This window comes from Crocodylus porosus, unplaced genomic scaffold (genome assembly GCF_001723895.1).
Source record: "Crocodylus porosus isolate Cpor-Errol unplaced genomic scaffold, CroPor_comp1, whole genome shotgun sequence".
Lineage (NCBI taxonomy): Eukaryota > Metazoa > Chordata > Crocodylia > Crocodylidae > Crocodylus > Crocodylus porosus.
The window spans coordinates 24,295,514-24,311,014 of NW_017728906.1; the positions used below are offsets into that span (position 1 = coordinate 24,295,514).

Genomic DNA, 15,501 nt, shown 5'->3' on the forward strand with positions numbered 1-15,501 from the left:
GGAAGGATTTAGATGTCCAAGGAAACATATTTTCTGTGTGGCCTATCCAGTTACAAGGGTCATACTTGAAATATGCCTGTCTTGGGAAAATAGCTTTTGTCCACTAAATCTACAAACATTCTTCAGACTATCATTATTTGTTGGAAGTGAAAGGGATCATAACTAGAAACTGTTTACTCTTTTTTGTTGGCTCTTTTGGCTGCACATTGATTTCTCTCAAAATCTGTTAAGCAAAAAGGTAAACTTCTTGTTGAAATAGTAAAAAGATTTTACCCCACATTTGCATTTACCAGTCTAAATTCATAGTTCTTTTTCATGTATTTATTATTAATTTACAGGTAACAGGGGAGAAAAAGATAATAGTAATAGTAAATATATATTCAGGTATGTGGGACATTAAAAACATATTATTTGGAGGTGTTAATATTGTTGACAACCACAATATTTTGAAATTTGTAATACTTCTCATCAGAAGATCCCAGTGTTTTGCAGCCACTAATGAATTACTTGCAGGGCCCATCTACATGTGCCATTAAAACACAACAATAAACTGCAGAGCTTATTGTTCTGCAGTTTATTGCTCCTGGAAAACTTCTGGATGTGCAGTTTACACATGTGCCTGGACTGCTGCACACTGAGCTGGATTGCAGCAGCCCTAGATGACAGGGAGCCCAAGGAGTTCAGCCTGCCAGTCTAAGGCTCCTCCTACTGGGCTCAATGTGTTGTGAAAGGGGTTGGCTGCGGCATGATGGTGCATCATTGTAGGTTTAGCTGGCAGGCAGCCCCCAGACTGAACCACCCTTGTGCCACAGCCAACTGGTTCAGGGTCTACACGTGCACTGCTCTGCATTAAAAAAAACTCTGCAGCAAGGTAGTACTTCTGTTTACAAGTACTATCCTGCTGTGGAGTTTATTAGTTTCTTGTGTCCTACTAGGGCCACATGTGTAGACACTGAGATGTTTACTGTGCATTTAATTAGTCAACTGCACAGCAAACATCTTGTGTAGGTGCACCTATTGTGGCTAGGTACAGGTAGTCAAAAAGCCTGAGGCTGAATCAATTCAATCTTCGCAGGTTAGTCTAAGATGCATAGACTGAACGAATAAACAAGTGAACAGACATTCACTTCTGATTCTGGAACTACAGACACATGCCTGCAATGGCCCAGGCCAAAATGTGGGGGTACTAGAGCACACCTCCCTGCTCAGCTAGAGTGGAAAGCTTGGGTCATGGCTAGCCTGCCTACCCTGTGAGGGGGAGATTTCAGGGGAGGTGTAAAGCATCGTGGGATGTGGGGAGAGTATGAGTTAGCTTGAATCTGGAGGGGAACCGGAAGTTCAATAAACCAATTTAACTGAAATCACTTAAGTTTGAAACTACAGCCATCCAGGTTTATCTTAAACTGGTTTTGGTCATTTTGTAAGTGGGTTATGTGCACTAAACCTTTCTGTTGTATTATAGATTTCAACCGGTTTATGTGTAATTTCTGTCCTTAATCTGCAAGTCAAAGTTACCTGTGCATTAGGTGTGTGTTCATTTGGGCTGTGAGACGCTTTGGTCATTGATTTGATTCAGCCCAATTTGGTGGCCGAATTGGAATTGAATCAGGAGACCCTTTAATCTCTCTGAATTAAATTGGAACCCTCCAAATCAATTCAGAAAGATTCGACAATTTGGACACAGGTGCAGCTTTAAATGTTTTTTTCTACATACCTCAAGGTTCCGTGCTCCTGCTCTGCCATTTGTTCCCCATCTGCCACTTCTGCCTTTCTCTTGCCACTTTCCACCCCTCAGTGGAGCTGGGCTGCACTGCACAAGCAGGAAGAGGAGGGAGCCAGCCCAGCTCCACAGAGCCTCTGGTAGCCCAGCCCCGCACTCCTGCCACCCCGCTCTGGGCCTCACTGGCATTGGCCCCAGTGCACCCACACTCCCTCCCAGCTGTTGTTGTGCTCCACACACCTGTTTGCTTCCCCTTCCCTCTGCCTCCTGCAGCCATTTCCCCAATCCCCCCCCCCCCACCTGCCTGCTGTGGTATGACATCATGTGGTTTCTAGCAGCAGCACCAGGACCACAGAAGCTGGCTCAGCTGGCCCTGAGAATGGGGCAATTGCCCATGGTCCTCCTCTGCCTCTGTCCTCCCTCACTTTTATCTGGATTTCCTTTGGCATGGTGAGGCAGGAACAGTTAGGTAGAAGCCTCCAGCAGCTCCCACTAGGCAGTGGCTTCCAGCAGGGACTTGGGGTGGGGGGGTTGGGGCTGGGCCAGACTTGTTGCTACAGTTGTTTAGTTCTGCCTCTGGCTCCCCCTGGGCCCTACTGCCCCTGGCTCCTGTCAGCTTTGACAGGCAGGCAGGAGCAGATAAATATTAATTTTCTAATTTTTTTAGTGGACCCACAGGCTGGATAGAATGCCCTGGAAGGCCAGATCTGGCTCACAGGCTGTATTGCTCCTGCCTCTGTCCTATACTGTATGTTTTCTAATCCTCTCACTTTTTTCTGGCTATCCAGTTAACCATGTTCAAATTATCAACATTCCTCTTGCATCGTGGACACTAGAAATGGGCACAGTGTTCCAGGTGTGGTCACACTAGTACAAAATACTAAGGTTATTATAATATTATATTATAATATATAATATATAATATAATATTATAATATATATACTAAGGTATATAATAATATACCCTCCTTACTCTTACACAAGGTATTAATTCACCCAAGGATTGCATTAGCCCTTTTAACTAGAGCCTTCCATTAAGAGCTCATGTTCAGGGGATTATCTGACATTGCCCCCAAACTGTTTACAAAACTGCTTCCAAGGATACAGTTGTACTCCTGTAAGTATGGCCTACTACCGTATTAAATTTATAGAGGCGTAAACTGATGCTCAGGGAAGAGAAGTGAATTGCCTTCAAACAGTGGCAGAGCTTCTTAATGCAGGAACCTTTAATCCCAGTTCCCTGCTTCTCACTATTAGATACTCATGTTCTATTAAAAATAGATTTCCCAGTGATAAGATTCCTCTTTTTGGGGTCTTAATAGCATATCAATAAGACTTTTCCAGTGTGCTTGTTTTGATGGGTTTAGGTGTTCAGGTGGCAACAATGTTCAGGTGGCAATTATGGTTCCCATTACTTACTATAGTTCACGGTTTGTGATGAACAAAGCGGTATTTGCAAACTACAAACCATTGTAGCTATGTTGTGTAAAACTTCTTCTCTATAGGCCTAGTCATTTCCTGGAATTTTCAGCAAATGGAATAATAATATATTAAATACACTATAAAACATTTTCTCTCAGTTTCTTTTGCTAAATAATGGTTTAAATGTGTTGCTGTCAGCCACCTATCCCCAAGGAATACTTTTCCCTTGACCCCTCTGAAAAGCTGATATAATTCTAATAGTAATTTCTAGTGCAGCCCAATCCCTTGTCTTTTTCCTGGGTTGGCCAATTGCATTCATTTACAAGAACTGCTTGAAGTGAATGTGTAGAAGCCAACACTGCTTACTCAGTTGAAAGTAAAGTTGTTGGTAGTGAACCTCTTTTGCACTTAGTGATTGGGACAGAAACTAACAGTTTTCCTTCCTCAGTGGGTGGGAGATTATTCTTGGTCTTGAAGAAGAATGACAATTGTCTTTGGAGCAGTCTGGTTCCTTTAGCCTCCCCCAGTAGAACTGCTTATTAGAGTTACTATTGATTTGAAAGTACTTCAGCATTTTAGAATACCAGACTCCCTGTAAAAAAGAGGTCCAGACCTTGTAAAAAGTTTCACTGTGTGGATGCTATGCAGTTTTGTTAGGTGCAGAACAATTGCGTATCCTTCTAGTAAGAAATAGTTTGGTTTTTTTTGGTACCACAAAGCCATAACTTTCCCTTGATAGCATCTAACAAAGTAAGCTGCTGTTTACAAAAGCTTATACGACACTGAATTAATTAGTCTGTAAGGTGCATCTCTGTCATGCCTTCTGACTGACTTCAGACAAACATAGCTACTATAACTACCTCTCTCTTTCTGCAGCTGGTTTGGCCAGTTGTTTAACCAGTATGTGCTGTTTTGTGATACCATATCTAAGTTGTAGAAATTGTCGGTTAACTCTAGTGAACAGTTGCTTTCTTTGTTCCAGCCCAAATAAAGTATGATGTCCCTTTAAGTATTTTTATGTTATAAATGATTGGCAACTAAATACTTCTCTGATGGATGCATTAGGAATAGCTACAGAAATAGATAATTCCATTTTAAAATGGGCAATTCCATTTTTCCATAAGGCACTAGTATGTAACTGCAGGACTAATACTGGTACAAACTTCCTTGCCTTCTCAATATGAGATTGGGTTTTCTGATCATTGGTAGGAATATCTTTTAAACTGCTTACTCACACTTGTCCCGTTTAGATATCAGGCTAAGTAGAAGACAGCCTCAATGATTCTGTATTTCATTTAGGTGTTTTACCCATAAAGTATTAAGACCATATAAAATTGAAAAAGCAATCTTTGTCTAGGGGTAAATAAAAAGATCAGCTTGTCTTTATGTGATTGATCACTTTTCAATTAAAGACAACTGTTTTTAAATAGACCAATCTAAGTGATAAAGCAAGTAAAGTACTAAAGTTTTAGGCACTTTGATAATTTTGGCCTGCTTTCAGAGACTCGAGCTTCAAGTAACCTGATACTAACCAAGACATTTAATGTTACATGGTTTACATCAAGGAGTTGTTTTTGTTAATGTTTGTTTGGGGTTTTTTAAAATTCATTTTTAGAAGAAATAAAAGGCAACTTACGAAGCATCATTTTTCCTTGTAAAATGTGTGTTTTTGAAGGTCAAATTGATAGCATGTAATCTAAATTTTCGGTAAGTGTTTAACAATATGCCGACAGCTTTATTGACTTGTAACAGCACTATATCACACTTTCATGTACAGAATTTTAAAGAAGAGCAGAACCCTTTTGTAAATTATTAGTGCCTTTGCTATAGGTGATTAGAGAACAAAGGAATTTCATTTTTGCAACAGCTGTCTAGACATACAAGAAATATTTGCTTGGATTTTCTGTTTTGAATGCTTGATTTGCTTATTTACCATTAAAGGCAAAAAGTTCAGTTAAGGAACCTTCACTAAAAATCTGAGCACTGAAATGCTTAGGTCTGGGTCATGCACAAGAAGAATGTCCCTTGTAAGGGCTATGTAAAGCTGTGTTACAGTCCCTGCATGGATGGAGTATTGTGTTCTTCTCACCATTTCTTCGGGAGACTAAACCATGTTGTGTCAGCCTACGAAGCAGGCAAGCCACATTGTAGGGAGCAGGCTGTAATGTCACAGAGATTTTTTTACCCCCTTATTTTACTTTATCCCTATTCTGTCTGTTGCCCCCTGCATTGTGTCTTTCCATTTCTATGCCATTTTTTACCTTTCACTTTTATATCCTTCTCTCCCTTTTCTCTGTCCATGCTTCCTTTTTTTGCTATTCTAATTTCCTTTTTCTCCCCCTTTTTCCCCTCCCCTTTTCTGAGAGAGAAGGAGAGGGAGAAATGTGACATCTGTCCCTGGAGCACCCCTTTCAGCCTGCTGTAGTGTCCATCCTTAGCCATACATCAGTCAAGTGCAAATGGATCCTACCACAGGTTAGGGTGCTGTCAAGGCCCGCTGTGCTGGTAGCAGTCTTTCCCACTGCTTTTGTGTCCTGTACTAAGAAACACTAAGAGGATAGAGGGGGAAGGAAGTAGGGAGAGGAGGAATCTCCCAACTTGCTAACTAGCAGTGAGGTAAGTGTCTCAGTGTGGGACTATCATGCCATAACTAGAAATGCAGCAGCAGGACAAGTCAGCCACTAAATGAGATTGCCAGTGGAAATAAAGAATTGTCTTGCCAAATACAGAACGTTTGACTACTTCCTGTAAAATCTCTGATTTAAAATTGAATTGGTAAAGTATTTTGCCTATAATGGCATGTCTTTGCATATTGTATTTCAAGTATGCTTATTGGTTGAGAAGCCATGTCTGCAGAATTTTTAAAAAGAAAACAAGATTTTCAGCTGTGGGTATAACAAGCCTTAACCAGAATGTTGGTCATTGCTTTTGGGATGAACAGCAATTTCTGTCACCCTTTTAAGCAATTGAAATATTCATTTTGAAACCTTGTTTTTGGTTGTTGTTAGTTTTTCTGATTCTCGCTTTTCAAGCTGAAACTTTCCAAGTCTGGTCTGTGCTTGGAGTTGTTTTTGGTGGGGAAGAAGAAAATGGTTCAGCAGTTTAAACTGTGAGAAGAGTGAGAAGACTATATCCCACCCCCTATTTATGTAATAACCCTCTCTTAACTTGTTCTTGGGTACCTCTACAGCCTAAACACCTGGTGGTTTGCAAGTGAAATTTGACTAGGAATGTTGTAAAAACACAGAGGAGACTCGATTTGATTTTTGTGAGTTTTTAGCTACTGAGTACACACAGCGGACTAACATGGAACATACAAAGGGCTCAGCCAAAGAATTTGCTGAGAGTGCTTGTGGAAGTTGTCTGCTTATTGAAAAAATCCAGGTCTAAGAAGTTGCTGTTAATTAATAAGGACACCTGGTGCGGAAGAAAAGGCTCCTGGAGACATTGTAAATTACACTAGAGCTGTGGCGAGGCTTCTAATTTAAAAAAGAAAAAGAAAAAATAAGTGCTGTTGTGGAGAAACAAGTGGTCATGTAAGAAACATTGTCCTTTGTATCAGCTAAGGACCCTCCCTTTGAAGCTGGTCTGCACAGGTATTTGTATAGGATTGCATGGAGTGACTTGAAGCGTCAAGCTCTAAGAGGGTATAATGAAGAAGAGCCATCTTAATTTCTAAACTTCTGAATTTTGAGCTGTGTAGCCCTGACATTCTACCCCTGCAATTTGTTGAGTCATCTGCCAAGGAAATACTGAGTACTCTGAGGACATTATGAAGTTGTTACTTTTAAAACAGTAAAATGTTTTACTGTGCCACTAGTTCTGCAGATGAAGGAAAACCTACATGTACTGACAGTTGTAAAAAATGGAGGGGAAGAGGCTGATTGAGGTATTGAGACCATGGACTACTGAAATCACTAGATCAGTTTTAACTTCATAGAGACCTAACCCTTTCAATGGATATTTTCTTCTCTTTTGAACATATCCCTATCATAACTTTTCTTTATTGTCTGCTTGAAGTTCTGTGTTGCTACCACCCATTCTGTTGGGCAGAAAGCAGGGCAGGGTGGCCTTTTATGGATTATCACTCTGAACAAGTTAGTTTATAATGCCATCCTTTTGCCTAGCTTCAGTTTAACAAAGCTAACTTCTTAACTGTTCTGTTATGCAAACATGGAGTTGGCTGGGTGGTCTCTTTCAAAATGCCTGTTTGTTTTGTAGTGCTCATTCTTAAGCACTAAATAACTCCTTCTGAGGGTCTTCAGTGCCCACCACCGACAAGTTTTCCTGAAAAATGAGCATAGTCTCCTCCTGTCTCTTCCATTAATGGTCATGGAATAACTTTTCCAAGAATGCAGGGGCCAGGGGTTGAGGGACTCAACTGGCCTTGATGGGCCAAGTTTTCCCAGGGGCTGAATGAAGTTAAGATGGCCCAAAAAAACCAGCTCACCATCGTCTCAGAAAGGTTCTTATCTGAACCAAAGAGAACACCTTGACTGAAGTAGCTATGGCATGTATTGGCCTCTTAATGATTGAGACTGTAGGTCTGTGCCTTGAACCTTGGCAAGGAAGTAAACTTGGCAATTGGACTGAGCATAAGGATTTGGGAAAATTACTGTGGCAAGCTTAGAGCAGTCTGAGTCTTCATTCACTCTGCAGCCTTTTTAAAAAGGACAGCTCAGTACTCTTCAAATCAACCAGATGCCCTCTGAGGGGACACAGTTGCCCTTTTAGGTGTTCTGTAGTTATTTGCCCCCCTGAAATCCTGTATCTAAAGTGGCTGACTCATGCGAGGTTCCAAGTTTGAGACTAAATGAAAGGAACGGACCATTTGATTTCAGAAATTAGTTGTAACAAGCCACTACTGCAGGTATGGTCACCTGATTGTCATTGGTGATTGAACCTAAGAACCTTAGTACCAGAAGGTGTAAGCCTCTACCATTGGAAGTAGATAGCTGAAAGTTTCAAGTTTAACCGATCCACATGTGTGCACCTGTAGCTAATGTCCGTGGTTATTTCTTCCAGAGATCTGGTAGTGACACACACTAAGAGCTACAGCTGGCTGGGTGTGTTTGGTGGTGCAGACAGAATGAGCTTTGAGTAAGTTTTGAGTCATATATCTGAAACCTGCCCCTGTTTCTGAAATCAAACTGGCACATTACACCAGAGATTCATTGCATATTCATCTGAACAACTGCATTATGCCAAAAACTTATTGAAATCTTAAATCTTACAATATCTCTTTTCAAATTCAATTAATTTTTTATTACAATTTAGCCCATTAACTTGACAGCTAATTGCAAGTATTTCCAAAAGGATTTGAATGAATTATTCATATCATATCAAGCAATCCTCTCCTTCCTACCCTCTTTCCCCCTCCTCTTGCATTTTTATGTTTTGGCAGCAGCCATTCCTTGATATTCTTGTCTATTTTTTGTTAATTGCTTAGGTCACTGCTGTAGAACAAATGTAAGTGTCCTAGTCAAAGCCAAGATGGATTAAAAACATAATGTATAAACTTTTGCACAGTTTCTAGGGAAGACTTCCATTATGACTTGCAGTGATCTTTTGCTGGGGTGCAAGGTTACTGAAACTAAACTTTTCCACAGGGGTAGATTAGTTGGATCAATTTGAAAGCTGCCTTGCTTGATTAGGAACTTGTGTTCTATTAATTAGGAAACATGTTTCTATTCATCTCTACTTGGTCACTTTGGAAGTAGAAGTGACCCTGAACAGGAGGTTTTTTGGCTCTGGTGCTAGAGGTTGTCTATATGGAAATATGTTATTGATCTTTCTTCCCCTCTTGGGATCAGATTGGGTGTTGTATTTTTCTATCTTTCCGCTATCACTAAAATGATGGTTTAAATTTTGGGCCTGCTCCTATTTTTAATGCTGTTTTGGATTTATTAGGTCCCTTGAACAGGCTCTGTTGCTCAAGATTACTTTAAAAAAACCCTATTAAGCGTTTTTAAAATAATTTTATTCTTTTTAAGTTACTTAATCTAATTGCTGCTGTGGAGCAGGTAAATTTATTAAATGTCCCTGGTAGGTATTTTAGCAGTGACTTTAAAAATTATGTACATCTTGATTGGATATAATGTATATAATAACGTATAAGCCATTTCAGTATAAATACATTTACCATGTGCAAGTATTTCTACTATTTTTGTTAATATTTTTCTTGTTTCATCCATAAAACATGTACAAACACACCCATTTCATTCAGTTTCTCTTTGATATGCTATCTTTAGAAAGAGAGAAAGAACACTGCAAGTATTCACTTCACACTCAAAGGTACAGACAAGAAGATCCGCTTTTGCTCTGTGCAGCTGAAACAGATAGAGAAGGGGGGACTGACTGGCTGCCTGCACTGACCACTTACGCAAGACATGCTGGCATTTGCAAAACACAGATGCCCAGGACTGAAATGAAACTTTCCACTCAGAGCACAAGGGTGTCATTTTTCCTTTCTCCATTTTTCTTCTTTTCTCTTGTCCTCATAAATGTATTGTACAGAATCTGCTGTTGGCTTAGCTGTTGGCTGTGGAGCAGCTGTAGAAACCTTATGCAGCTGTTCATTTGGAAGCCATTTTCCCATGAACTGAGGATGACTGTGAAGAATTTGTACCTAGCTGTATTCTGAAAACAGAATAAAGTTAAAATGTGTGAGTGCAGCAAGTCTCTTTTTTTAAAATCATTTTTCCCTGTAGCACCCAAGTGCAAAATGTAAGATGCACATATAGGAAAGCATGCAGGCCCCACACCTATATGTTTCTCTACTGTGTGGAACTTAAGGTGGTTCATGCTTTTAGTACAGTTTTTTCTAGCTCAGAAATCTGAAAGAGAAAAATCCTTTGTCTCTTCTATGTGGCACCCCCTAATACTACCTCTACCTTCCTTGAAATTGTTCCAGCCTCTACACTTGGTAGAACAGTCACGGTGGTAGTTCTCATTAAATTAAGGATGCCAGATGCTCATCTTCAAAGAGAGGCAGAAGCTGGAATGGCAGGTATGCCATGGACAGCAGCATTTGGCTAGCCACTTGATCCTGAGACCAATGCAAAATTGAAATGAATGGGCTAGGTGGAGAGAATTGACATTTTCAGTGGGGGTGTTTGTGTATCAAACTGATGAAAAATTTGCATTGCTCAGTCATTAAAAAAAACCCAACAAAACAAACATTGGGAAATGACTGTTTCATCCCTGGTATTTGTATGATTTGAAAGCATGTTTTTAATCTTCTCTTTCATTGCATTTTAAGATGCAAGGGGAAAAGAAGCAATGGTGAGAAATAGGCAGGTTTATTTTGTGGGTATTGATGTGGCTTCCTAGGTTTGGAGCATTAATCCCTCCTTAGTAGTCATGTTTGGGTTTAAGCATGTTGGAAAACAGGAACTGATACAGACCCCTGAGGAGGTGAAAGTACTTGTCATATCCTTCCCAGAGGTTTTAGGTTGCTTCCCTTTAGTTGATTCATGCACATGTCATGCACTATCTAATGCTGTGTTGATGACCCCTGCTGTCTCTTCATGTTTCTTTTGAAAGAGATGAGAGTCCTTAAGAATAGTTTTGAATTGGAAACAACTTTATGGACTTGCTTTTTTGTTATGTGAATTAGCTACTTTAATTACTTGTCTTGTCTTGTCTAGTATGTTTATGGACTTGCCCTTTCCTTATATGAACCATTTTAATTATCTGTTATTTTTAGTACCTGCAAGAGATTTACAATGAATGATGTGTGCTGATAATTCCAGGCAATAGTTTCCCTTATTTATGGAGAACCAGCCCATGAGAGACTGCCCAATAAGTAGAGATCAAGCTATAGTAATTTTTTAAACAATGTACTGACTTCTTTATGAGTGCAATGAGCCACAGTGTGTAAGAAAGTTTCTGACTATTAGAAATTATACTGCTTGTTTTATGTAGTATCATATTAGTTTACCTCTGTTTCTTCAACTTCATATGTTTATCTATTAGGGCCCCCAGATCTCTGGCTAAGGACAGGTGGAGTGGGGGGGGCAGGGGACAGGTAAATGATAAACAGCACATTAATAAAAGGCAGATTTAAAGAAGGAAGAAAATTATGTGAAATAGAAGATATTTAAATTCATGTTTTAATTATATTTTAGATTTCTAACAATTTTAAAACAATGTAATGCGACCTTAAAAAAAGAGCCAAAACAAAACAACAAAACTTGCTGTTAAAATCCCTTATGGATTACTCACAAAAATGCTTTACTTGTGAACTGGAGACAGAGACATAGATTCTTAATAAAATTTTTCATTAAGAATATAAACATTTTTTCTCACTTTTGTTTTTTCTTCTTCTTTGGCTTTTTGTATGTCCTCACTGCCAGCTATCCTGTTGAGTATGAACCGAGACAAATAGACAAAGCATTCTGTTTTCAAAGCTACCTTAGGGGAAAAATGGTCATATCACATCTCCTATTTTAAATTCTGATTTCTGAACTGTATGAATTTTAGTGCCTTTTTTTAGATTATTTGGTTTAAAGGTTTAATAAGAAGATACTGTGTTATATTACATCTCTTTACAAAAGAATTCAAGGGAAGTTTATTCACATTGTGATTAAACAGACTTCACAATTGGATGGGACAAGCTTACTTGTAATGATCCCATATCACGATGTTGAATAAAATTACCATTCCCTTTAGAACAAAATGATAGTTTCAGCATTTTCATATTGATTAATATCTTACCTAATTTGATGTGCTCTTATGAAAAGTAATTTAGAAAATGAGTGTTGATAAGCTGAAAAGATGAAATAGACTTAGATATGAGATACATTTACTGCTCAAAACCCCTGGCCTTAGTATTATAAGTAGAATAAGAAGCACAAAATTCAGTAAAAATCAGTATGTTTTACTGCTGTTAGTCTTTGCTCAAAAGGAGAAGCAAAAGCTTGGTTAGGATGAGGAATGAGCACGACTTATTTCTAAACAGTAGTGTGATCAGTTCAAGGTTGAAATTGAGGGCATTGGGGGATTGAGGGCATGGGGGCTTGAGAGTAGCTGTGAATGCCAGACTTCACATGTGACTTAATAAAGGGGCTAATGTTTCATGCCTGTATGTAAGCCTTTAGAGGCACAAATATTCTTGAGAATTTTAAAGGCCTTAGTCGCTACAGCTTTTACAATTAGTTTGTAATTGAAGTCTTGAAATAGATCTCAAAACACAAATCATATAAAATTAGCAGATCCTGAATCAAACTTTAAAAAGCATCTGCTTTTCTAACCATGTTTATTGCTTTCATTTTCTAGGTCTTCAGGGATTTTGAATTGCAAAACAATTCACCATTTAAACACTAAGCTTATTACACCAAAGGTAAGAAGTAGTTGCATTACCGTGTTATTGCTTGATTAGTATAATACTGATGATTTGGGTATGACTAATTGAATTTTAACCTTCTGCTTGGGTTTTTGAACAATTTTTATTGAGTCCTAAAGCAGTTTTAGATCAACACCTATTACCTATCCTTAGCTGATTCTGCAAAGTATAAAGAACCTTCAGCTCACATTTGACCCTTGCAGGAATTCACCTTCAGGCTATTTCCCTTTACTTATTCAGAGTTTAGGTGTATTTATGATTGTAAGAAGCTGAATATGAGGTTGGTCATTATTTCACTTTGTAATATTCAGGTGCATGTTGTTCTAAGCAGGACTAGAAGTAGTAGTGCCTACTACTAAAGTTATCTAACATTTACCAGTATAAGACCTTGTTTACAGTTACCTATAACTTTACTAAATGTTAACTCTCTCTGCTGGCTTTTTTCCCTCTGACAGTGATCTCCTTCAAGCTTGTTTTATTTCTGTTGGAAAATTTAAGCTGAAATAACGCAAACATTTCTGAAAAAGTGGTTTGAGAAAATGTAGTTTTGACTACAATGTTTCTATTTGGTCACCTTCCTTGAGAAGCTCTGGCTTCTCCTTTATGCTTTGGAGCATTTGTAGGCTGGGATGTGCTTTTTGCCAACACTGTGAAAATCCATTCCAGTTTGGCCCATTTGAAGCTTTTGAGACACTGCAGTTCGTGCACACCCAACAGAGGCTTGCAACAGCTTCTCAGCTAAAATGATCAAAGATTTCATGGAAATAAGCAGCCTTTGGTTGCCTGCACATCTAGTTTTGGGCTGTTATGCTCTGGGTCTGAGTGGGAGCAGAATGGAAAGTGGGAAGGCTGCTCTCAAGGCTCCTACAGGTGGGCCTTCTTCAAATGCAGATTTGCTTGGCACAGGACCTGTGGACAGGAGAATGGATAAGGCAGATGAGATTGGGACAAAGGATCCTGGGTGTGGGAGAGACTGGGACTCTGGTGGGAGAAGAGAGAGACAAAGAGAGTTGGATCAGCTGGGTAAAGTGACCAGGACTGGAAGCTAAGGAAAAGGAACAAGCATGGGCAAAGTGGGAGCAAGTTGGTTAGGAAGTGAGACTGAGCGAGTAATGTTGGAGACAGTTTTGGACAGGCTCAGCAAGAAGACTGACTGGAATTTGGAAGCCTGCAGACCAGGATGGGTAGCTAAACAGTGTGGAACGTGGAATAGGAGCCAGGGTGAGAAAGAGATAGCATTGGAACAGGGATGGATTGGAGGAGATAGAGCAGAATGTGTTGTTGTTTTTTAGTTGTACAGTGCCTACAACACTGGGGTCCTGGCTCATTTGTAAGGTTCCTCAATGTTATAGTAATACAAAAAATAACTGCCCACTACAGAACTCTAATGCAGTGGTTTTCAACCTTTTTAGACTGATAACATCTATCTAAAACTTTTCCCAGAAAGAGAAGTGCAAGTAGGAATGCTCCTTCTGCAGCTCTTCCCAGTTTGGCTCCAAGGCAGATGAAGCAGTTTCACCCCGCTGTGGTGGCAGCCTGGAAATGGATGCTGCTGCCATCTGGTAGAACTGCCCTGCATGCTTCTGTTTTCAGGAGACATGTCAGCACTGAACCTGGAAGAGCTGCAACAGAAGTGGTGCACCAGCCTGCATGGTGTAATGTAGGCAGACATGCCTTCCTGCTGCAGCCACTTCTCAGTTCAGCTCCAACATGCCTCCTGAAAACAGAGGCGTGTAGGGCAGTTTCACCCCACAGTAGCAGTGGTGGTGGCAATGCATCACAGTGCCCCAAACACATTCTTGCAGTTGAGAAGCACTGCTATAATGTCTGGAATGGAACCTGAGACTCACCAGTCCTTTGAGGTCAGCACATATCTCCAGAAACACACAAACACACTCATAATCTACCCTATCCCTTCTATTGCTTGTCTTCATAGAAAACCACAACCTTCTACTGCTATCTGTTACTCAGGTGAAGTGGCAGAGGCCTGTACTGTTCATATAGGTCTGCTTACTGGATCTAAAATTGTCACCCCTGCAGGACTAGGGAGAGAAGTTACACATAAACCAGTTTAAGTGACCAGAAACTGGTTTAAACCTGTAACAGAACATACGTTTAGTGCACATATCCCAGTTTCAAAATGGCTGAAACTGGCTTAAGATAAACCTGGTTGAAAATAGTATCAGATTTAACTGATTTAGGTCAAACCTGTTTATGCAACTTCTGTTCCAAACCCCTTCCTGGGTTAAGTTAAATCAGGGTCCTCCAGCATCCTAGCACGCTGGGCTGTGTTCTCTGCTCCAAAGAGCAGGGATGGCTCTGCCCCCATCCTCTCTAGCCCAAGCAGGGGTTGGGGCGTGGCCAGACACATCTCAGCACAACCCTATTAAGGCACATTGGACACAGAAGGGGATTAGTTCTTCCTTCTTCCCCTCTTCCCCCCCCCCCCCCCAGGCTGAGTCTGCCTGTCTGTAGGTGAGTGGAAGGGGCTGGGGCTGGCAGATCCCAGCTGAGGTCCCTGGTGGCAGAAAGGACAGAGGGAGGAATTAACCCCCTCCCTGCCCCCTTTGCCTTAATCAGGTCATGCTGGGATGGCATCTGGCCATGACCCCACCACTGGAGCAGAGGAGAGGCAAAGAGGGGATTTATTACCTCCCCTACTTCCCTGTCCCACTGGCAGGGACTGAAGCCATTCTGGCATGGTGCCATTAAGGCTAAGGGGGCAGAGAGGTGGCTAATTCCCCTCCTTCCCAACCAGGGGACTGCAGCTGGGGCGGATCAACCCCCGTCCTCTGGGGGTAGGGAGGGGGGCTCTGTGCAGTGCTGGAGGGGCACTCTTCTTCCTTCTCCCTCCCCTCACCATGGAGGGGGGTTCTGTGCAGTGCTGCCTGGCCCCAGAGCAGGACTCTTCCCCCTCCTCCTCTTCTTCCCTTTCCTGCTGTCACAGCGTAGAGAGAAGGGCTCTGTGCAGTTCTGCCTGGCCCTGGAGGAGGAATTTTTCCTCTCCTCCCTC

The 15,501-nt window shown here is 40.7% G+C and overlaps 1 long non-coding RNA gene across 1 annotated transcript in view; it reads left to right on the top strand.

Annotated features, from left to right (window-relative positions):
• LOC109305707 overlaps nt 1-15,501 on the top strand; it is a 60,210-nt gene that overhangs the window by 16,501 nt on the left and 28,208 nt on the right. The window contains exon 2 of the long non-coding RNA XR_002099672.1: nt 12,422-12,485. This is a non-coding gene — a long non-coding RNA (uncharacterized LOC109305707). The remainder of the gene's footprint in view (nt 1-12,421; nt 12,486-15,501) is intronic.